Source organism: Megascapheus bottae, chromosome 7 (genome assembly GCF_031878675.1).
Source record: "Megascapheus bottae isolate mThoBot1 chromosome 7, mThoBot2.hap1, whole genome shotgun sequence".
In the NCBI taxonomy this organism is placed as follows: domain Eukaryota; kingdom Metazoa; phylum Chordata; class Mammalia; order Rodentia; family Geomyidae; genus Megascapheus; species Megascapheus bottae.
The window spans coordinates 71,016,750-71,039,941 of NC_143515.1; the positions used below are offsets into that span (position 1 = coordinate 71,016,750).

The following is a 23,192-nucleotide window of genomic DNA, read 5'->3' on the forward strand; positions in this document are numbered from 1 at the left end:
CTGGCTTTAAATCATAATCCTCTGATCTCTGCCTCCCAAGTAAGTAGGATTACAACTTGAGCCACAATGTCCAGTAGGAATACAGGAGCTCTGAAGAAGAAAGATAGGAAGATAAATTACAAAGAAGTCTGAGGAGAGGTCTGTGGATGAACTGGCCATGTGATGCTCACCAAAGAGCTTTACCGTGGAAAAACTTAATCAGGTAAAAAGAATAACCTATTCTGTAGATGTCAATCTACCTCCTACAACAGAATCTGCAATGCCTGCTCAACAGGATTATGAAGAAGGTTCTTTGTGTCCTGGATTAAGTCTCTAAGTATGTATCCAAAGATTAACTACAATTTGGAGTAAGTGCAGAGCAAAATAAATAATGTCTGTAAATTGTTTCAGACAACTGATGAACACTATCATTTTAAGACATAAATTTAAGATTATCTAGATCCAACCGTTAGTATTATGTACCTTCAAACGTTCCTGTGTTGTAGAATGTACTATCTGTATGTACCTAAGAATCAAACAGGATACTGTCATTAACCCAGAATTAATTTTATGAAATTTGGCAATTTGCTTCCCTTGGAATCAAACTTTAACATAATGCCAGTGTCATGAACATGAGCTAACTTAGCTTCATTGCATAATTTGTCTTATTATGTTGAGTAGCACAGTTCTATAAATATATGGCTAGACATATGCAACAATCTACCAACTTCTCCAATTGGACAAGATCCAACATAGATTCAGATTCAAAGGGAGAGATACCACTAAATCAATAAGTTACTGAGTAAGTTACTCTGAATTGATCCTCTGATACTGTATACAATTATCAAATTATGTCATCATACCCCATTAGTTTATACAATTGAGAAAGGTACTTCTCTAGAAATAGTTTTTTCCTTGACTTTTTGCTACTACAATATAATGAAGAAACATGTGTATGAGTATTCTGGAAATAATAAAAGGGTTCAAATCCTGGGTAATAAATAATCAATGAGTAAAGCCAATTGAATTATGCTCTTTTCTGCCTTAAATCTTGGTATTAGTCTTTAATTTTTAAAGACAAATGTTAAAAATTAAAAGTATGAAGGCCCCTGTGTAGCAGGATCTCAAAGACTATATCAAAGGTCTGGAAGATGACTCCAAAGCATCCAGAACTCCACCATCAGCACCAAAAGTTCCCATATGGGCAGTCCTCTCAGACTTCACTGAGGTCCCAAGACTCCTAAGCACATCATAACTCCATCATAGGCCTGGAGGCCCCAACATGGCATGCCTGTCACACAGAACTAAACATAGCAATGATATCTTCATTCAATCCCTCAGACAGGCTGAACACTGCTCCCAGAGACAGCCACATCTAAGATACTATGGCAGTGAGCACTTTAATGGTAGGATGGAAAGCCTACACCCAGCAGCATCTTCTGAACTGCAGGTACAGACTACCAGAGACTAGCAGAGAGACTCGTCTTTGCTTCTATATTCATCTGAAGATCCTGGAGAAGTAACTGAGTTAGTCTTCACGAATGACTGCTGCAAACTCAAGGCTAGGGTCTATGATAATACAATCACTCTTACAGCCATGCTTCCTGGACTACATCATCTTCAGCATAAAAGTTGAATGCCTGACTACTGAGATACACTCTCCAAGTCCAGAGAAGAAAACAGAATGCAAACAGAGAGAGGAAGGATGGGTGAATGCTCAGATAACATTCAGTGTACATATGTGAATTTAGAACCAATTGAGATGGGAGATGTTGGGAGACATCAAGAAAAAGCTATACGAATGGAAAATCATGCTCAACATCATTGTTACGAGAGGAAAACAAATAAAATAATATCAGAGTAACACTGCATGCCCACTAGAGTGGTTGAGTATAAAAAAGTAATCTTATCAAGTACAGGACATGTTTAGTAGTAACTAACAATGTCAGACAGAAGACTGACAAATAAAACGGTACAACTACTTAGGAAAACAGTTTGGCAATTCCTTTCCTTTCTTGTGATCAAAGCTGAATATTCCATATGACCCAGCCAACCTACTTTTTGCTATTTACCTTAAAGAAATAAAATATTCTTCCACAAAAGAATGTTAAGAGGCTATATATAAAAGACATAGTCAGAAACTGGAAAAAAATCCAAATATCACTCAATACAATAAACAACAGAACCATATATTATTTGAATAGTTGGAATGTTTTTCTATAGCAATGCAGCATAAATGTGCATCACAATATGAATAAGTCTCAAAATATGCTTCCGGAAAACGGCAGAGATAAAATCAAGTTGGTAGGATTCCATTTTTTATCAAATTATTTTTTTAAAAATGTAAAGCAATCTATAGTGACAGAAAGCAGATATAACTATGGTTGCCCAAGGAGAAGGGGCATGTAGGAGGGTGTAGGATTAATGAAAACTTGGGAGGAGGGCGGGGTAGCCGAAGTGTTTATTGTCTTGATTGCAATAATTTCATAGGTTTAATATATATCCAAGTGCCACCGAATTTCTACACTTTAAATAATATGTGCAATTGGCTGAGCCTCAATAAATTCTTCAGCAACACTAGAAAACACACCAACGGAGTGTTCATGCAGGGATTGCAGAAAATTACAGAGCATCTATTATATTCCTTGTAATCACTGATAGAAAGTTAAATATATTCTTACTGACTGCTCAAGAGGCCGCTGCCTGAGCAATGTCTACCCAAAGGGTTCGCACGCAGATAGAGAAGGAAGGGAGGGCCTCACAGTGGAACTAGACAAGCAGAAGGGGGTTTTCCCCTTCCCCTCCTGTGTTAGCCGACACGGCTACAAAGGACTCCCCTCACTTTGATGACTCCTCAAGGGAACTCCGTGTGTACTGACTTGGGTGAACTTGTTAAAAATGGGCAGCCTGTTCAAATTAAAGAACTCATCGGGGGCCACGCCTTCCATGCTGACTGGGTCTCCCCAAAGGCCCCCTCAGGGCAGGGCCCCAGGCTCTGCCTCCTGGCCCACCCGGGTCAAAGGCCGCAGCCCAAGTGCAGGCCGGGCCCAGGCTGGCCGGGCCCAGGCTGGCCGGGCGAGCAGCAGCCGGTTAGCGGCTGGAGGACCAGGACTCCCCACCAGGCTGGCACCCCGCCCAGTAGCCAGTTCCATGGGGGATCAAGAAAGAGATGGGGAGATGGGACCCCCAGACCCAACGCCACCTCAGAAACCAGTGTGGCCCTAGCTTACCTAGAACTGCCAGCACCGCTGAGAGCAGCCCCAGGGCCCAAGATGGCGGCAAGCCCGCAAGCCCGTTCTAACCTTGGCGGCCTGGGGCGCCTGCGCGCATGCGCAGCAGTTGCGCGAGGCACGGGCAGGACAGCAGCGCAGCGGCTGTAGCCCGGATGTGAAGGGCAGCCCCACTCCGGGCTGAGCTGTGCATTGCGCAGGCGCACTGCGCTTCTTAGGCCTTGCCTTGCCTTGCAGGTACTGGTTGAAGAGTGACGGGCAGGGGTGGGGGCCAGACAGGGTGAAGGAGAAGATGTTGCTCCCTGAGCACTGCGCACATTAAAGGGGACCGGGAGGGAGGTCGCGCTGCAATCGTGTTGCAATTCTGCTTCTGTTTCCCAGCGTTTTGAATTGAGACTCGGCGGGATATATGCGAAGGTCTGATATTAATTTCCAGACTCCAATTGTGTAATGGGGATAGGTAGAGGAAAAATGCTTAATAAAAAACTGGCAGTCAACACGTGGGGTTCAGATGGACGTGACGACACCCGACTCTGAAACTGCTGGTCCCCTGAGATGGATTTGAAATGACTGATTAAACAATCGATTAAAAATAGCCTCCTCAAATGAGCCACGTAACTAACGCTCACTGTCTTTTCTTGGGAAATTAGTGACTCCAGAATAAGGTCATTCGGACCTGGGCATTAGGAGGTAGGAACAGTTTTCACCTTCTAAAATGAATGAATGCTCATAGTTGTGGTCAGTTTTTCCGGTCCTTACATGAGTTTTGTCATTGTATAGTTTGATCTTCGTCCTTCCTAAACTTTCCATTCTATTAACATAGTTAACATGAAGTGTACACAGCCTTGAGACTTCCCATTCTTACCATACAGATCCCTCTTCTACCTTAGTATGCTTTTCTTACTTGAGATCTGTTAGAAGGGGCCTCTGTGACCGGCCCTTTCTCCTTTTTCATTACTGTCTTGTTTGCAATTTATAAAATGAAGATATGTTTGCCTTGCTTCTATTTATTGTTCATTTCCCTGGAGAATAAACTCCCTTCAAGCACTAAATAGGCAGTTATTTAAAATAGTAGCATCATTGAAACTTCATTTCATGCCTCATTCCTTATCTTATTCATACTCTTCTGTGACTAGCAAACTCAGCATTAGAAGCACACAGCATTTTGGCACATGTCCAGCTGTTCGTAGACATACTAGAGTATGGAGAAGAATAGATCTTTCAGATTTAGGAAGTAAAAAGACAGAAGTCAAATTAAATTTTAATTTCAGATAAATACCCAATAATTTTAGTGTACTTATATTCCAGATCCACTGAAATACTGAGAAGTTATTAATTTTGGACATTCAGATTTAACTGAGAATTTTTTGCATTTTCTGTCAAATTTTATTTTTTTAAGTAATTAATTAATTATTTTTTTTGTGTGTGGGTCATGGTGCTTGAACTTGTCCTGGGCGCTGTCCCTGAGCTCTTCAGTTCAAGGCTACCACCCTACCCTTGAGCCAAGCTCCACTTCCCGTTTTCTAGAGGTTAGTTGGAGATAAGAGTCTCAGGTTCTTTTGTGCCTGGGCTGGCTTTGAACCTTGATCCTCAGATCTCAGCCTCCTGAGTAGCTAGGATTACAGATATGAGCCACCACACCCGGCTCAAATTATATATATATAAACATATATATATATATATTTTTTTTTTAAGCCAATCAAAGTTACAGTTCAAAAATTGAATCTAAATATGTACTTGAAAATAAAGCACATCTGTGAATGGTCAAATATATTGTCTGCAAATACCCAAATAATAAACCACTCCTTGTAAACCTTTTGTTACATGGAGCTATAAAGAACTGAAAAATTATTGCTGTGAACCAAATCTGTACTACAGTAGTATGAATCTTGGGTATAATAAGTTGGATGAAGTTAAGAAGTTGAAAATGTGTGTGTGTGTGTGTGTGTGTGTGTGTGTGTGTGTGTCAGTGTATAAGCCAGTGGACCCAAGAACAACTGAGATATTTAACTTGTTCAACTGAGACCAGACATGTTAAGTCTTCATTTTTAAGAAGGAAATTTAAAATTATAATTCCAGCAGCCCACAAACCAAATAACAATATTAGAAAGAAATTAAAACTGCATTCATCGAGCTTTTTGTCCAGCACCCTAAGGAAAATAAAAGCATCCATGACTATCACAGATGAAAACAAAATGAATTATCACTGGAATCTTAACTGAGAATTTTGTTTTATCTGGAAACCCTAAGTATTTTTAAAAACGCTTACTATGAAATAAAATGTTTTAAAGAGATTTTAAAATTCAAACATTTCTACTAGTGTCTACATGGTAAAAGCAATAATCTATATATTAAAGATGAAAGCACTATAATGTATTATGCCACAACAAAAAATAAAATTTTGAAAAACCATGCTATACATTAATTAAAAGAATAATACAGCTGGTGCCGATGGCTTGTGCCTGTAAGCATGGCTACTCAGGAGAATGAGATCTGAGAATCATAGTTGAAAGCCAATCCTGACAGGAAAGTACACGAGACCCTTAACAACCAAGAAGCTGGAAGTGAAGCTAGCCTTGAGTGGAAAGGACAGTACCCAGGCTCTGACTTCAAGCCCTAGTACATCACAACAACAAAAAGAGTAATATATATATTTATATATAATTTAGTAATACTTATGAAGCTTTTTTGTTAATCTTCCTAGAAATTAAGAAAGTGGATGGTTCTAATAGCATGGTTGGAAGTCATTTTTCGAGTCAAGTAGTCTGTAATTTTAGGATTTCAAAAAGATTGAAGAATCTAGGCAATTTTATCGATCATTAGAGATATAAATGCAACAGGGATATGAATTTTTAAAAATTAAGCCCCACTAGACTCAGTTTTGTTTCCTCGGAATAACCTAAGTAGTTCTCTTGCTTGTAATCTGTAAACGCATATTTATTGATATGCTTATGCTTTTCCCCAGCTTTGAATCTCAAAGAATCAATACGAGCATATAGTTTATCTTCCTGGTGTCTAAGTGAGAGATCGAATGGGAAAATGAATTCCTGTGCAGGCAAAGGAAGAAGGGACAGAACTTAGGAAAACCACCATAGACAATGTTTTTGTTTTTGTTGGCGATTTTTTAGAACAAAGCTAATCGCTTGTCTTTGCAGCCTTTCCCCTTCAGCTTCCTCCTGTGTCCCAGGGGAGCACTGTTTCTTGCAAAAGTAAGAATAGATACAAACCTGATTTACAAACAGAGTCTAAGACCCAGGGTATGTTATTACTGTTAGGTATGCTTCTTTCAGTGGGACAATTTTGATAGAAGACAATTCTGTGCTTTGAGGAAGCTACTTAATCTCTCTGTGCCTCATTGTCTTCCATTCTCTTAGGAGGAGCAGATGTTCGATGCACAGGATGCAGTCAGTCTCATTACCATGTGACCTCCATTAACAGCCTGCCATTGAAACATTCATTTTCTTCATTATCACTCAGCTTAAGAAATCAAGCCTGAATACACTAGATATTTCATGTCATGTCTGTCATGTTGAATAAGGGTCTCCCCTTCATTTGTTTTACTTCTTTTCTTTCTTTCTTTTTTCAGTATCTTCCATTTTCTAGAACGTTAGCCCTAAGTAAAATTAACATATTAACACTGATACTTGTTCAGAGAATCTTAGAGACCTTTCTGTCTGGTCAGACTTCTTAGTTTTTATTTTGTTTGGTTTTGGTGCCACCCCCAGGCAACCCTTGCTTGGTCAGTGCCTGGGACCTGCAGTCAACCTGTCACTTCTTAAAGGATAATGTCTGTTTATCATGCTTTAAAGTTCATGGTTTTCCTTTAAAATAATCCCTAGTGTTAATGAGGACATGATGAAGCAGATAGCATCATTGGGGCACACACAGATATGTGTACTTGTGTTCATGTTAATTGGGGACATTATAAACATATATCTCTGGAGACATAACATTGTTTCTATCATTCCTCAAGGCATCCACCTTTCTACACCCGTTCTCCTTCCTCATCAATACTGCTTAAGTAAATTTTTATGGTTATAAACATGGACATTTGGTATAATATATGTAACATAGCATCAACTAAAAACAATGTAAAAACAAAAATTTATTTGGATCATAGAATGAGCTATTCTTTTTTGCCAGTCTTGGGGCTTGAACTCAGGGCCTAGGCACTGTCCTTGGGCTTTTTCAAGGCTAATGCTCTACCACATGAGCCACAGCATCACTTTTTTATTTTTCTCTGTGTGTGTGGTACTGAGGAATTAAACTCAGGGTTTCTTGCATGCTAGGCAAACATTCTACTACTAGGCCAAACTCCCAGCCACTCCTGTTGGTTGAAAATGGAATTTTTGAAACATTCTTTCAAAATGTGGTGTATCTCCTGATGTGGCACATGTCAAAACTTTACACAGTCAATAGAAGGGCAGCATTTGTTCTCATTTACAGTATCTCTTTTATTTTATTTTATTTTTATTTATTTATCTTATGTACAAAGGGGTTGCAGTTACATACATGAAGTAGTATATTTCTTGTTGAATATTGTTATCTCCCTCCCATGTTTTTCTTCCACTTTTTCTCCTCCCAACACCCCCTTAAGTTGTAAAGTTCATTTTCAAAATAGTGTCTTGTGAGTATCTCTGTTGCATTGGCTCCCCCTTTGTCTTGTCTCACCATTTTGTTGTTCCCTAATTCAGATAAACATATATACCATACACTGGGTACCAAAATCAAATACAATTGGGTAAACCATAGGCGACAGGGGAAATGAAAGAAAAAAAAAAAAGAAATAACTCTTACCTGGCTCAGCATGACCTCCTCCCAAGGAGGCCAGAGCCTCACATTCCCTACACAGATCCAGCTTCTTCTCCCTTACATCCTGTCCTGTGTCCTTTCCAAGATGCCCCACTGGACCATCAGCTCTTTCTTTTCACACAGCTCTTCCCTTTTCCACAGCACAGAACCCCTCAGCCTGCAGCCCACCACCCTCCTTCCCATCAACCCCTCATGCCACCCCTCCACTCGAAACCAGCTCACTTTCTTCTCCTATCATTTTCTGACACAGATTTCTTAGGAAAGGTTTTCTTGGATTATTTCTGGCCTATGTGGCCCTCATGCCTGGCTGCTAGCCTCTTCTTTATCCCTGGAAGTTCCAGATTCCCCTATTCCTCCCCCCCCACACACACATATCCCACACACACACATACCTCTTACAGTCACTTAGAGCCTGCATTTACTTCCCCAAGCCTGACAATGTTCTCCCTGGGGCATTCTTTCTATGCTATGTGCTGTTTCTTTATGTTCTCCCCCATCTCTGCCTGTCTTCTATGCCCTCCTTATTTCTGACTGAAACTCTCTGGCCATTCAGTATGTTCTACAAGTTGGGCTTTCTTAAATATCTTGTTTTCAGTTTATTCAGTCATAAATGTCATCCAGATATCTTCCTACCTCAGTCACTGTGACACAGATGCTCATCTTTTTACAATGGTTTAACAAAGTTTCTTTCTGAAAATGAATAGGAAATTAGTTATTTTAGAGATTGGGATTTAGAAAATTTGTGGATTTTTTTCCAAGTGTAAATTTTAAAAGTAATATTTTCTAAAAGTTCTATGATTTAGAGAATAGTGAGGAAGTAGTAGGAAGTGACAAGATACAAGTAAATGTTTTAAAAAATTAAACACAACTTAAAATCTCATTTGAAAGTCGTCCTAGTCTCTGTAGCGAAGGATTCTTTGAGAAGCTGGAAATTGAGCTGCGATAAATAATACATGCTGTTGGTAAATGTGTAATACGATATGCTGTTTTAACAAGGATATTTTAAGTATAAAACAATCATTACTGTGTGATCCACGCAATAATGGAACCTAAAACTCTCAGTGAAGACCTTGAAGTATCCAATAAAAGTTCAAACACATGAGAAGGCAGGAAATGTGTGACCTATATTTGGGGGTCTCATTATTGGCAATAAACAGAAGAGCAGGTACCTTAAATGATGTTCTCAATGACTCCAAAATGTCAAGGTAAAAACTGGATAAAATGTAAAACTTAAAGTACAATAACAAGTAGCCAAAAAGATATATAAGGACACTTGGCAAGTGTGTGAAAATCAAGTGCATCATATTACCGCAGCACACCAACTCACAAGTGATTTTAATCTCGCAAGTGATTTTAAATATTTTAATCCACCATTACCAAGGACTGAGTAGCTCTATTCTATTTTATTTTCTTCCTTGCCTGAACCTTATTTCTTTAAGAACCAAATCTTCACTGTAGGCACTTTTAGCTAGAATTTCTCTAAAACACAATGACATGTTATACATTCACTACTTTGTTAAATGCTTTAGCTTTTCTGCACATTTCAAGTCTTTCTTGTGTTTCCACCACAAGACAATGGCAACCAAGGAAGGAACTATTAGACTAGCCAATGTAGGTTAATATGCTAAATTCTTTTGTCTGCTTTCTATAATTTTCTTGTCATTACACACACACACACACACACGCGCGCACGCACACACACACACACACAATTTTTTAAAACATGATGTCTACAGGTATCTGTTCTTTCTGCCTTGGGGGAGCACTACTTCATGGGCTCTCAACTCCCAGATGCCTTGTTGGTTAAGCCACAAATGCACGACTCTGACCACTCCTTATCTGGGATTTCTCTCAAGGTCCTATTTGCAGTGAGCAACCTAAATAAGGTGCAGTAACCTTTGCTCCCTAACTCTGCTTAATGTAAAGAAACATCTTGTCTAGGCTCCATGACCCGCACCTGTAATACAGCTCATTTGTGTATGGAATACATCTGAGGCCATCTGTCTGGAAGGATTGGAGCTCCAGGAGCCAGTGCAGTCCGGGTGAACTCTCAATGTGCTCCTATTGCTCTGAATAAGAGTTTTCAACTCTCACCTGTTCTCAGCTCATGGTTTCCGTCAGCACCTATGACATATCATAGCAAGCTGATTTGTCAAGCTTATAAAGTGGGGAAATATCTTTCACAGTTTTTAAAAATTTTCCCTTATGCTTTTAGCAAGGATGCATTAATTATGTATGTACCTAGAGCTATGTAAGGTCCTTAAAAATACAGAAGGGAATATAAGGAGAACAATGGTTGGAAACCTCTTGAAGAAATATGGCCTTGAGAGGAGTTCAGATAATCCAAGTATTTCTATAAGAAAATGTTGCTAGTAAAGGCCATTGCCATTACAGTACCCAAAAGTCAGGATGGAGGAGGTGACCTGAATTAAGCATAGACAGAGGGACTGTCCAGGAGGCAGAAAATAGAATGTTAGAACTGTTTAATGCAGGGAAGAAAGAAATAAAATGGAACAGATTTAAAATGAAGTCAGTTGTGCAAAAAGAAAAAATGAGACACTTGTTTGAAGATAAGCTGAGGAGCAGCACACACTCGCCTTCCTCGGGCTGAACATGATGCCCCGTAGACGTGACTTTCAACCTACGATAAATGGTAGAGCTATGTAAAATCATTGAGCAGTTTGCAATGTATTATGAAGTTTTGTGAGCAAATAGAGTAGTAGGGAGTTTGAATGTCAATTTATTAATAAGTATCTATTTTCTTCACTTTATGTGTTTTCATTATTAAGCATAATTTGTGTATTGAGTAAACCTAACCAGTTTTAATTGATTACTATAAACCACACAACAAAGTATACTATAGAATCATCATTTTCCTAAATAATCTCATAACTGGGATAGCTAGTATATTTATGGGTAAGAATAAACACATGTTTTATCAGAAGAAAAATTCATAGGCATTAATAAACTGAGAATTATGTCAGAATTATGTCTTGGTCACAATTGTTTGATTCTGGACAAGGCAGAGTTAAGACAAGTATCCCCTAACATATTGCAACCTGTCTCCAAATGCCTGCTGTTAAGTTCTATAGCAATATTAATTATTGGTAAGGGTGAGTGAGTATCCTATGATCCTGTCTTTGCAAGTGAAATGTCTGTGCTTAAACCAAGTCACAGAATTAACTGTACTGTGTCCACCTCTCATATCACTTAGAATTGTAATAATTTTCTGTGTGGTTGACACATAGCATGCACACAATAAAAGTTGATAACTGATTGTCTAGCCTCCAGGAGGTCTGCTTTCATGATTAGAAGGGTTATGCCTACTTATCCTCACTCCTTGTGCAACGAGCCTGACACAAAATATGCACTGGCAAGTATTTGTTGGGTGAGTAAAGAAGAAGATGTTGGTTCTTCCAAGAAAATTTCCCCCGTAAATATCTCATCCTCTTATGTCCCCCTCTCTTAGGATGTTTAACTTTTGCCATCTTGTTCCTTATAGTTATGTCTTGTTTCTATTGTTATAGTATAGGACCTCTTCATTACCATGAGAGCAGGGTTTATTTCCTTTACCTAGTTTTCTAGAGAATGATGAACAATAAAAAGAAAATAAACATCTTAAAACTAAACTTAATCCACTTAGAGGCTCTTTATATGCAGCTCCAGGGCCAGGAGGTTTGCCTAGTGGTAGAGTGCTTTTCCCTGGTTTGATTCTTTGGTACCACATACATAGAAAAAAGCCAGAAGTAGTGCTGAAGTTTGAGTGGTAGAGCTCTAGCCTTGAAAAAGTCCAAGGACAGAGCTCAGGCCCTGAGTTCAAGCCCAGGACTGGAAAAAAATTATGCAACTCCAAATAATTCAAAGGGAATTCTATTTGCATGTTGAAGATATTTGGGATGGATGGGCTCCACTATGCATGTCTTACTGTGCCAGCTATAAGGCTAGCAATCCCAATTGCTCGGCCAGTCTCCATTAACTGCCAACGAACAAAGACAGCTGCCAAACATTTTCTAGGTCACTTGTTCTGTTTGTAAACAAAAAGTGTACAATATTTAACAAGATGTAATCATTTGCAAACTAGATTTATGCGGAATGAAAGAATTGAAAGAGAGAGGAGGGAAATTAATGCAAGTCTTAAGTGTTTAATGACCCTATTAATTGAGAGATAGGTAATTGGAGAAATTAAGCAAATGAGGTAATGGCCTCGGAGTCATTAACTTACTCTGGGAGTACCGCTAATGTTTACCAGGTGATTTTCTTTGGAGTTGAGAGCTGAAAGCCAGTGTAACACAACAGTTCTTGAATCTAGTCAATCATGAGAAGCACTTCTAAAGCTTTAGACTAACACATCCCTAAATTCTCCTCATATTCTTTAATCAAACACTTCAAAGTCAGATCCATGTATATGGATTTTGAAATCTAGCCAGTTGATTCTTTTGATCTTTTGACAAAATGCTAGTTGGATCTAGACATCAAACTTAGACATTTCTAAACCTTGGTAATGTTGACATTCTGGGGTAATGGTTGTGAAGAATGTCCTACGCATTTCAAGGCGTTCAGAAATATCTCTGGCCTCTACCCAGTAGATGCCAACCACATCTACTTCCTCTAGGTTATACAAAGGAAAATGTCCTTAGAAAAATGCCTAGTTCCCCTAGGAGAGAAGGGTAAAAAATCAACAGCAGTTAGACTGTCTAAGCAATTCTGTCCAAAGGAACTTGGCAGAGGAAGAGGAGTGTTCCTTAGCCATCCTGTTGATTGTTGTAGCCACAGACATGGGGCCAATGAGCAGAAGAAATGTGGCTAGTGTGACCACGAACAAAACTTTAAACTTTTACTTGAATTAATTTAATTTTTAAGGTCACATGTGTAGTGGCAATTACAGTCGACAGCTCACCTTTACTGAACAATAAGGTGATGATAGATAATGGAACTCACACAGTTTCCCCCTAAGTGCTTCAGAGACTTGTCATATAAAAATAACTTAAAACAGTGGAAAAACTGCTTACCTTTCTCTGTGAGTCAGAAACGAATCTGAAATGTTTTGATAATAGGAAGATAGCTTTCGGTCTGGTTATCTGAGAACTGCCCAGGAAATACTTTAGCTATGATTCTTCATACACAGGTCATGAGAACTAAAACAGCCTGGTTGAAGACAGCTCCTTTTGCTCTCACTCCTTAACATCTTCCTAGGAAAAGCTCCCACTACTGTCTGTGTTCTCTCAGTTCTTAACAGGCAAATCATATCATTACCAGATGAACTGCCAGTTTCACTTTTGCCTTCCTATTCATTTTATCTAAATGAAAATATGTGTCCATCCAAACAGTTGTACACAAATGCTCAGAGCAGCATTCTTAGTATCAGCCCCAAAGTGGAAATAACCTAAATGTTCATGAATTGGTAAATGTATAAAAACTTGGTATATATACATAATGAAAAAGAAAAAATAAAAAGGAATAACCTACTGATAACACCACAACAGAGAACCTTAGAAACTGTGTACTAAGTGAAAAAAGCCAGTCATCACAGACCACATGTTACATGATTCCATTTATATATGTCCAGTTCAGAACATCTATAGAAATAGAAAGCAGATTAATGGCTGGTTAGGATAGGAAAAAATGGGAACATTTGGTGATGACATCTATTGAAAAACGGTTTCTCTGGAAACAATTTCAAAAATGTTTTAAAATTGTAGTGACAGTTGCACAACTCATTTAGTTATATTCCTTAATTGAATAAATTTGACTAGCAAGTGAATTATATCTCAATAAAACTTACTTTTGAATATATCTTTACAATCTGTCCTACAAAAGATCGAATAAAATCTGCTTGATCATATCAGTGGCTGCATATTACTTTTGAACTGCTATGGCTTTTGAGAATGTTTGTCTCTCTGTTGGCTATGACCATTCTCACTTCCAGGGCAACTGAAATGGCCCTGCCCTTGGTCAAAACTTTGGCAAAAAATTCTTGAGCTTATTCCTTATTTGAAGGAAAAAGACATCCCCCTCAAATGGTAAGATAGTAAGAACATATAAAAGCACATCTGGAATCACTATTTAGCCTTCAGAGAAAAGGATCATGCCTGTAACTCCAGCATTCTTTACAGACCAGTGGAATAATGGACATTAGAACATGAGCAGTGAGAAAATATAAACAAAGGAGAGGGCTCCAGTGTCAAAATTCATTTTGTCATGAGTCAGGCTGTCTTCTGAGTCATGAGTCAGACCCTGTCCTGGATAGAAGAAACATCCTAAGCTGTAAGACATGGAGAGCTTTACTGGGGGATTTGAAGATAGCATTTATTTTGAAGGCCTTGAACTCACTGTGAAGCTTCAGGTTCTCCAATTTTCAAGCTTCTGCAATTCTGCTAACTTCTCAGGAAATGAATATATGTGTGTGGGGTTTTCATTATAAAGTGAGATCTCATACTGAATATAACATTCAAGGTCATATTTCTCAAGCGCTGACGAATCAGACAACTTTGAAGAGTGTAGAAGGTAGGGAAGGGAAAATAGCAAGTGAAGTGCCATCTTGCATAATGTAAATAAGAAAACTGCATTGAAAGTCATGATGCATTTATCGTCTAGAAGAAATGAAGTTTCATGCAGTTAAATGATATGAGTGGTTAGGCAGAGATCTGTGATCAAATTATATGAAAACAAGCAGAGCTCTGTTTGGAAGATAGGAAAGAATTGGCTTGTCAGATGAAAACAAAACATGTAAGGAGGAGTATTAATTCAGTAAACAAACCAGTGAGTGGCCAAAGGTTAAAAACAGTGGCCCTATATTTCAGAGCAACTTCTTTTTGTTGTTGAAAAAAGAAAAAACTACAAGTGAGTAATTTCAAGGTTCCCAACATAAAGAAACGATGTGTTTAAGGAAACAAATGACTTTATTACATATTACATACAGGTAAACACTATGTTTCCTAAATATATACCCTTAAAAGATTTAAAAAAAATAGTATTGTAACCTATGTTTGGGAATTCAATTGTTTGGAATCCTTCCATACACTGAGGATGCAGATAATTACATAGCAGCCTTCATGAGAACAGCTAACTCCTTCAGAATGGTTCTGAGAGGATTTTGTTTAGGAGGCAACTGTTATCTTCAGAACAGGATATTTCAACACTACTTTGAATTTCTTTTAAGTAGATACAGTAGCAGCCTACCATGACCCTCCCTGTATGTATGGACTGGGAATTCTGACACCACTCCTTATAGACGCTTAGAAAACACTTCAATTATTATTTTTCAGGTTACTGGTTTTTAATCTAACTTTCACACTAGACAATGAATTTCTCAAGAACTGAATCATGATGTTGTCATTTGTGTGACTTTTCAGTTATCAAAGGTTTCAGAGTTTATGGACAAGCCTACTGTCTTATGTCTAGTGGGTAGTTCTTCATTTTCAGATGTACCTTAGACCTTTGGGCTTATTCCCTGATGAAGTAATTCAACGGTTGATACCATACCTGGACAATAATATACCATAGACCTGTCTATGATAGATGAGACTACACTTAGAGACTGAGTTCCACTAGTTTCAGAGCTGGTATAAAAATGGATGCCTTACTTGAAATCGCTCACTGTAGTGGAGGTACTTCATCGTACTATATTGCCTGCAAGTGAAATCCTTTTCAAATGGTGTTGTGACATGAACTGTAGACATCAAAGCCAATTTCCCCCTGCTGGGGAGCCTGGTGAGATTTATCTCTTATACTTGCCATGTTTACGTGGAATACTAAAGCAATAAATTATTCGAGATAGCTATAGGACCCCAAAGAGTTCACATGCCTTCCCTGTTGCCTATATTCTCAGGAGGCATGAGAGAGAAAACCAACCATTGAAGATTCTGATTTATAACTCAGGGCATGATAGAAATCCTTGATATGAAATCAGAAATCATATGATTTCCCTGTGTCTTCCAGATCTTCCAATTTATTCCTAGCACTTGGTCTTCCTTTGTTTTTTTGTTTGTTTGTTTTAATTCATTCTCTTTGCCACTGCAACACTACAATGGATTGTGTGGGCAAATAAATACATTTTCATCACATCCTTGAGCTGTGATCCTTCCATATATGGGAACCTTGTAAACTTAATTGTAGAGTGAAACTTCTTCTGGACTGCCTGTGTCAGTGCTATAGTATCTCAATTTGGAGAGACAGAGACAGAGAGACAGAGAGAAAGACAGAGAGAAAACTGTCATATTTCCATAATCCCAGCACTTGGGAGACTGAGGCAATTAGATTGTGAGTTCGAGGCCAGCCTTGTTTACATAGTGAGACCTATCTCAAAGAAAGAGAAATTTTTTAAAAAAGAGAAAGATACAGAGAAGGATAAAATCCATACAGTAGATAGTACCAGCCTGTTTGAGCCAGTCACTAACATCAGAGCTGAAAGAGCTCTTTGGAAATGTCTGTTCATTCTGTCCCCCAGAATCCCAGTACCAGAGAAAAGTAGACAGAAATGTGTTGTTTTAATTTCTGAGAACACCCACAGATGGACTTTGCATTGGAGAAATTTGTATTTGTTGAAACCTTTGGACGGAGTTATAAATCTATGTGCTGCGTGGCAGAGATGTCTCTACTCTGGAACAGAGAACAAAGAGCATTTCACTTAGTCATAGAGCAAATCACGAAGAAACAGAAACCAGTGTTGAAGCTTTCCACCTCTGCCTTACCTTTAGCTCCTTTACTAGAGGATTCTTGGAGAGTTCTAGTTCATAATCTGAAAACTTAAATGGCATTAAAAAACGATGTCAAAACCTTTTCCCAAGTCCTAGGGGTCTTCCTCTAAAAATGAAAAAATTCAGAATTTTCATTATTTCATAAAAATCTCAAAGTACCCAGAGTTTTAGATTGTTATTTAGGTGAGAGACTGATGAAGATCCGATGTCACAGAGCCAACAAGGTCTGCCACAAGTGGTGACATTTTTTTTTCAAATTTATCTTTTCACTGTGGAACATTTTAAAGGATTACACACATTTTATTCACCAGGTTCTTTTGTGATTAGAAATAAAATAAACCAGTTAAATCTTATAAAATAAAAAGTGTGAAAACTGTGAAAGTAAGCTAGTTTCATGAAAGTGTGTACAACACTATATTCTCCAGGGAGCTCTGGCATTACAGAGAAAACTCTACTCATAACTGACCAAACCCAGAGTCCTTACATGCAAGAGCACAGCCTGTGATGACTAGAAGGATTTCAGCCGTGTATTTTATTGCTCCTGAGTTCTTATCACAGATACTGAGATTTAGGCAATTAACACGGAAGGAACAGTAGGCACCAGTGCCTCATGCCTAGAATCCCAGATACTTAGGAGACTGATTGGAGAATTGCTGTTGAAGACAACCCAAGCAGGAAAGGCCATGAAACCCTTATCTCCAATTAACCATGGGGGAAAAAAAAAAACTAGAAGTGGAGCTGTGGCTCAAATAGTAGAGAGTTAAAAAGAAGCTCAGGAACAACACCCAGGTCCTGAGTTCAAGTTCCAAGACTGGCAAGAATTAAAAAAGAAAGCTACTGAGTAGAAGAAAACATGACATCCTTATACTTATTTACAAAAGTCTGAGATTTGTATGAAAAACCTACCTTTTCGAATTTTTTTGTTTATTTCTAACTCTACCTTTTTCACCTCACTTTACATTGCATTTTTCAATTTCCAACTCTTACATTTAAATGAAAAAAAAAAAGACCCTTGAGGCAGAATTGGTCTTATAGGATCACCAAACAGTGTACCATAATAGTTCTGCTTAAGAAGAGATTTCCAAGCATGAATCGTATCACGTGAACATCAAAATTCCCCAGAGATTGATCTAAAGCATGTAGTTAATTGGTGGCAGATAAGTATCGAGCTAACTTAACTCTCTATTGCCTTGTTCCCATTTCATGCTCCAGCACTGACAGCTCATAAAGTTTGAACATTGCAGCTGTCCACTTTAATCTCAAGCCAAAATTGCTACTCCTTTTTGTCTCCCCCAGGGAGCACAGTAAAATCAATCAATTCAATAATGCTATAAAAAGTGAACTGAACTGTCCATAGAATGACTCAAAACCCCTGGTGAGTTGGGGTTTTTTTTGTTTTTTGGGGGGCGGGGGGATTGGACTTCTCTTGTGGATGCCAGGTTCTGGAGGGATAGTGAATGAGAACTTAGTGTAATTACTACTGACTTTCAATCTGGGATGATGACAAATTCTAGAGAGGTTTCTCAGTATTATGTTCTTAATGACACTAAAATCTATACTTGAAACTAGCTAAGATTGTAAATTTTATGGTTGTAGAATTTTTCACAAGAAAAAACAATTATAATGGCCATTACATGTTTCCCACTCAGACAAGGGCTACAAATGCAAGAGAAAAGAAATGATTTTTTTCCCAATAGACTGTATAAATACTTTAATACTTAAGACAATTAATTTGCAATTCAAGGCTTCTCTTAGTAGAAAGGAATAGCAAGTATCCTGGAATAAGGCAAATCTTAATAAATAAAGGAAATATTTTATATCGCATTGCATAATAATGGAATAAATTAAAAGCCAATAGCAAGAGAAACTAAGGAAAACACAAAAACATAGATATTGAGCAATATACTTTCTTTAGAGGATCATTAAAGAAATCAGAGTCAAAATTTAAAAAGCAATGCAAGCAAAGAAAATGAAAATACCACTTATCAGAATCTGTATAATGCAAAAAGGCAGTTCTAACAAGGAACCTTAGAACTGTGACTGCTCATATTACAAAATCAAAGCAATTCCTAATAAATACCATAATGAAACATCTCAATATCTTAGAAAAAGTAATAGATAAGAAAGTAATAAAAATCAAGCCAGGTGTGGTGGCTCATACCTGTAATCCTAGCTACTCAAGAGGCTGAGATCTGAGGATCAGGGTTCAAAGCCAGTCCCAGCACAAAAGGATCTGAGACTCTTATCTCCAATTAACCCCTAGAAAATAGAAAGTGCAGTTTGGCTCAAAGGTAGGGTGGCAGCCTTGAGCTGAAGGGCTCAGGGACAGCACCCAGGCCCAGGGGTAGGGACATAGCCCTAAACTGAAGAGCTCAGGGACAGTGCCCAGGCTGAGTTCAAGCCCCATGACCCACAAAAAAGTAATAAAAATCAAAGGGGAAGCCAGGTGCCAATGTCTCACACTCATAATTCTAGCTACTCGAAAGACTGAAATCTGAGGATTAGGGTTCAAAACCTGCCCAGTCAAGAAAGTCCAGGAGACTCTTAATAGATTATCAAAAAGCAGTAAACGGTACTGTGGCTCAAAGTTGTAGAGCACTAGCTTTGAGCATAAAAGCTCAGGGACAGTGCCCTGAATTCAAGCAAAAAACAGCAACAACAACCACAAGAAAGGATGATATAGCAAGGAAGGAAGGAAGGAAGGAAGGAAGGAAGGAAGGAAGGAAGGAAGGAAGGAAGGAAGGAAGGAAGGAAGGAAGGAAGGGGAGGGAAAGGGGATGGAGGGAAAGGTGAGGGAGGGAAGGAGGGAGGGAGGGAAAGAAGGGAGGGAGGGAGGGAAAGGAGGGAAGGAAGGAAGAGAGGAGGGAAAGAAAGAGGCTATGACTAATCTCTGATGAAGTTTTGCTTTAGTGACAGCAGAAATCTTTCTGTCAAGGACCACTGGCATGTGATGTTAGCTGGTATTGATGTTTGTGTTGTTATATTTTTTTAAAAAAATTGAAAAGCTCATGAACGTAATGAATTTTGAGTCCTAGCAGACCCAGATCACATAATTCTGCAGGCCTTTTGTGGCCTTAAGGCAGGACATGACTTACTCCTAATCTACTGGATAGATTTTGTGGAGAATGGTGACGATAACTTTAGTTATAAAGAGGAAAATGTGTAGACATCATTAACAGAAACGTGGGTTTAAATCTCAGTCCTACCACTACTTTGGAGTCTGTACAACTATTTCATCTTCTTAGCTTCTCATGCTGGGATTTCTAATTCCTACGTCAGGCAATGGGGACTAAAATGATGACAATCCACGTTGGTCCCTTCCACATAAAAGGCAATCTGATAATGAGAGGAAAGTCAGCAAGAAAGTTTTCAATGGGGGTTGCTGCAATGGTTCCAGGATTATAATAAAAACAGCTAGCTAATGCAGCACTAACATTATCCCCAGGACTGTTCTAAGTACTTTATGAACTCTTGGAAAAATCCAGAGATAAGCACACTGATTGTCTCCACTTTACACTTGAAGAAATTGAAGTTTAAAGAGAGGTTAAGATACTTGCTGAGTATCACAAAGATAATTATTGCTGCTGGAGTCCATATTCTAAACTCTGGAAATGTAGAGCAGAGATGAAATTTAATAGACTCCTAAGGAATGGATTTGCTATGTATAAAGTCATGGATTGTAGTTTTAATAAATGAAATGACTAGAGAAGACAAAAGAAACTGTTTTAAATCCCTGTGGGAGGGCTGCGGGTATAGCTTAGTGACAGAGTATGTGCTTACCATGCATAAAGCCCCAAATTCAATCTTCAGTACCAAATAAGATAAATGCCATATAGCAAATCATACAAAGGTTTTTTAATGGTCATACTAAATTTCTGTCTCACACTAATTCCATAAATGAAGATAATGAAACATAAATTGCCACATCAGATGAATAAGATACTTCATTTTAGATACTGAATGAACACTGACATGAAAATAAAGTATTACATTTTTTTTTACTTTGAGCACTCATATTTTTGAAATAAAAAGTTTGAATATGGGGACCGGGAGTTTGGCCTAGTGGTGGAGTGCTTGCCTAGCATGCACAAAGATCCGAGTTCAATTCCTCGGTACCACATACATAGAAAAAAGCTGGAAGTGGTGCTGAGGCTCAAGTGGTAGAGCTCTGGCCTTGAGAAAGTCCAAGGACAGTGCTCAAGCCCTGAGCTCAAGCCCAGGACTGGCAAAAAAAAAAAGTTTGAATATGGTACAATTCAGTAGATACATTTTCCAAATTATCGATGCAGAAAAAAATGGAGAGCTTACAAAATTCAGACCACTAAATGTTTCCAGTATGACTAGACTTGTAAAATCAGCTGTGACAAGCACCAATGGCTCACACCTATACTTGTAGCTATTCAGGAGGGTGAAATCTGAGGATCAAAATTCCAATCCAGCTCAGGGAGGAAAGTCTATTGAGACTCTTATCTCCAATTACCCACCAAAAAGCCTAAAGTAAAGCTATGGCTCAAGTAGTAGAGCACTAGCCTTGACAACGAACTCTCTCTCTCTCTCTCTCTCTCTCTCTCTCTCTCTCTCTCTCTCTCTCTCTCTCTCTCTCTCTCTCTGCCCTTATATAATCAAAACCCTTATATAATTAAAGTTCTCCTAATGGATACCAAGATGTTACCCAATGTGTACTAAGGATATCCTAGAAGAGTTTTATGTTGGTTCCTTTACTTGTTCATCTGATATGCACTATGAGAAGTAAACATGGCCAGATGCACCTCCAAATTCCATGGAGAAATAGAGATTCTAAATGGAAATGATTATCCCAAAGCAAATCTCACTATAGAAGACTTTTCATCATTTATTTTATTTCTCAGTGATAATCTTTAAATATTAGGACAAAATTAGTATGGATCAATATTGGTGGAATATAAGAAGATTCATAAATCTCTTCTGATTAAACAAATAAAAGAATATTGAGTAGCATTCAAGCAATAGAAAAAATGAGAGGAAATTAAAAGGAAATAAAATTAAAAGCAAAAGTAATTTGTAAAGCAGTAGTACTATAAAATCAAAGAACATTTTTTGACAGTAATAAAGCCTTAAAATTATAATCAAACAGTATAATACATAGAAATCATGTTATTTTAGTAATGTATACATTTATCTTATTTGTTTACCTATTTATTTTAGGCCTTTAACTCAGGGCCTTGCACTCACTTGACTTTTTTTCTGCTCAAGAGTGGGCTCTTTACCACTTGAGCTACATCTCCACTTCCAACTTTTTGCTGGTGAGTTGGAGAGAAGATTTTTACAAAGTTTTCTATGAAGGCCGGCTTCAAACCACAATTCTCAGTCTCTTGAGTAGCTAGAATTATAGGCATAAACCACTGGCTTCCAGATAAGAGAAGAAATTGTAAGGGATCTGTTAGTATAAGAAAATTCTTAATTAGAAGAAGGCCTATAGTACATATATTACAATCCTAAAAAAATAAGGATGAATTTTAAGCACAATAGAAATTACCAAAATTAATTAAAGAAGATAACAATAGAAGAAATTACTACCATAGTAATAACTGTATCTTTGAGAAATAGTAAATCCCAATAGTTATAGTATATAAAAATAGGAACCAACCTAGATGCCCCTCAGTATATAAATGGATCAAGAAGATGTGGTACTTATACATAATGGAATTCTGCCATCAGGAAGAACGATCTCACCCTATTAGTAAGGAAATGGAAAGACTTGAAAAAAATCATATTAAGTGAGTTAAGGCAGATCCAAAGGAACATAAGCTACATGGCATCCCTCATTTGTAATAATTAGGACAAATCTAGGATTCTCCTAGCAGAGGATCACAATACCTTAAAACCTATGTACATATGGTTATACAGGATGAGACTAAACTATTTAAATGAACTCTAGGTTAATGAAACAAGAGGTTTATCTTTGTGATTGCTGTTCTAAATGTACAATGTGAAGTTATTTTTTTTCTCCCTTTTTCCATTTATGTTAATCTCATGACAATACTGTATCTGAATTTGTATACTGGTATATTGTACTTGTTTATTCAAAGTAGGAAAGGAAAGGGGAAAAACAAGATGACTGGGAGTGGGGGATGGAAAGGGGAACAAAAACATGAGAAGGGGTATCAAGGTTCGAGAAATAATGTGCCCACTACCTGACAAATGTAACCCCTCTATACATTATCCAGACAATAAAACACACTTTAAAAAAAAAAAAGAAAAGCTGGGTGTTGTTGCGCATACCTGTAATCCTAGCTACTCAGGAGGCTAAGATCTGAGGATCCAGGTTCAAAGTCAGCCCCGACACTAAAGAACAAGAGACTTTTATCTCCAATTAATCACTAATAAAGGGGAAGTGTGGCTGTGGCTCAAGGGGTAGCGGGTAGCACAGCCATATGTACTAAAGTTGTATGAATTTGTACATGTACAGATACACATACATGTAAAGGCTGTGCTT

The 23,192-nt window shown here is 38.1% G+C and overlaps 1 protein-coding gene across 4 annotated transcripts in view; it reads right to left on the minus strand.

The window, feature by feature from the left end:
* The window catches only part of Tdrd15 (tudor domain containing 15), a 60,322-nt gene that overhangs the window by 24,995 nt on the left and 12,135 nt on the right, over positions 1 to 23,192 (minus strand). For 2 of the 4 annotated variants that reach the window (XM_090337384.1, XM_090337383.1), the window contains exon 1: positions 3,210 to 3,287. The exons of the other annotated variants lie outside the window; for them this stretch is intronic. The gene's annotated coding sequence lies outside the window, so the exon portion shown is untranslated. Of the gene's footprint in view, positions 1 to 3,209; positions 3,288 to 23,192 lie in introns of those variants that run through there. 4 annotated transcript variants of the gene reach the window in all.